Source organism: Nerophis lumbriciformis, linkage group LG02, assembly GCF_033978685.3.
Source record: "Nerophis lumbriciformis linkage group LG02, RoL_Nlum_v2.1, whole genome shotgun sequence".
Lineage (NCBI taxonomy): Eukaryota > Metazoa > Chordata > Actinopteri > Syngnathiformes > Syngnathidae > Nerophis > Nerophis lumbriciformis.
Window position 1 is genome coordinate 55,227,501 of NC_084549.2, and position 2,211 is coordinate 55,229,711.

A 2,211-nucleotide genomic window follows, 5' to 3' on the forward strand; every position below is an offset into this window, starting at 1 on the left:
CGGGCAAGGTCGCATTTTATGATTTAACTTCGCATCCACAGCCATGTTTGTTGTTGCATGTGCCGTTTCAGAGTACGTTTTCCCCGTCTTTATCTAAAAATAACTATGGATGTCAAAATTGTGTATGTGCTGAATGCTTCATTTATGATTGCTGCCCTTGGTAAAAGCTATTAACTCTTTTAGGTTTTACTCACATTTGCCTTATTTTATTTAGACTTGCCAAGTCACAAGTACACTCGTAGCAAAAAATTAGTTTTAAGAAATACAAATAATATCAGGATAATACTTAAATGGGAAACACTAAACGTTCAAAGTACAGTTTATCAAACAACGGTACATACAGCCGAATACAACGCAATCATAGAACATTTTTCTTCAAGAAAGGCTAAATGGCGCCTATTCCCCTTTGAGAACAGCTGCTGGCTGGACCACCACACATATTTAATTGGCCGGACGTGACGTCATTTAAATCCAAACAATTCAGCACAGTACCCAATTACTCCCACTCTCCACTTCTCAGCTCGTTCACTTCCTGTCTACTATAGTTAGCTGACCAGGTTATCATTTTTAATGAAAAACAAAGAAAGAATAAAGAATGTGTAAATTAATAAACATTTGTATTGATCAATTCATAACTATGTTTGAGTGTGTTTGTAGATAGCTTATAAGGCACTACAATATGAATGAGGTGTAAAAAAGATAATTTGTAGTAGGTAAAGGAAGATTAACAAAATAATAATACAATATGAAATGAATAACTATGGGGAGAAAAAACAACTAAGTATGGGTGGAAAAACTGACAGAAACATTGAATTGATGAATGTTATACTTATGCACATGGAGGAACCCAAGATGCATTTAAAACCTGAATACGTTTCCAGTACTTAACGTTTTGAAGAAATCAATTGCCACAAAATGTTCAAGTTGATAAACTCAAAAGACTAATTTAAAAGTTTGATTTGTAAATATTTGCGACTTCGTCTTCTATTGACAACCACGGCAACAGCAGTGGCTGCAATTGTAATCACAGCTCCAAAACCATGGAATCGCTAAGCGTCCATCTTCCTCAAAGTGGAGTCTGGCGGGACGAGATTTTACAAGAATTATGGATCCTGGCGCAAAACACCCTTTAATGGAAACACCTACATGTCGCAAATGTACTTTGTCGAAATTTTAGAAATATCGCTTTGTCGCTGCACTGAACAGATCAATGTGTGAATGCAAAACAATTTTCTTCAGATAAACTTAGACAAAACAAAACTGAAATCATTGTCTTTAGCCCACAGAAACGAAGAGAAACATATCATTAGTCACTTTGAAGCCCTCTCACTGAAACCTAATAATCAGGTTAGAAATCTGGGGGTAATAATGGACTCAGACTTGAACTTTGACAGTCACATTAAGTCAATAACATCAGCAACTTTTTACTACCTGAAAAATATTGCCAAAATCAGAAGAAGAATATCTAAATCAGACTTAGAAAGACTAATCCATGCCTTTGTCTCTAGCAGGTTAGACTACTGTAATGGCCTTCTCAAAGGGCTCTCTAAATGAGCTGTGAAGCAGCTGCAGTACATTTAAAATGTTCTGACTAGCACCAGGAAATACAAACATATTATTCCAGTGCTTAGGTCACTGCACTGGCTTCCTGTTGCTCAGAGACTATACTTAAAAACGTCTCTACTTGTGTACAAGTCTTTTCATGGTCTTGTGCCAAAGTACATCTCTGACATGTTAGAGCCACATGAACCATCTCGAGTTCTGAGAACCTCAGGGAGTTGTATTCTGCTGGTGCCCAGGGTCAGGACTAAACATGGTGAAACTTTCAGTTTTATGCTCCTAAAATCTAGAATAGTTTTTCTGAACATGTCAGATGGGCCTCAATGTTGGCAATGTTCAAATTCAGCCTAAAAAAAATGTTTTATTTAATTGTGGATATGACAACTAACGTATTTTATCTGCAGTCGTTTTAACTAATTATGATTGTTTTTATGATGATTGAATTTTCTGATTATAATTTGAATTATTTTTCCTTCTTTTAATTTTCTGTCAAGCACTTTGAATTGCCTTGTGTACGAATTGTGCACTGCAAATAAAATTGCTTTGCCTCTTATTTTGTGAAAAACTCCAAAGAAAACGCAGCTTGTGTCAGTTTCATTATGTTCTATTTCTTTTCAAGCTGCTGATTTCTTCTATTTGGTTAGGTAGATA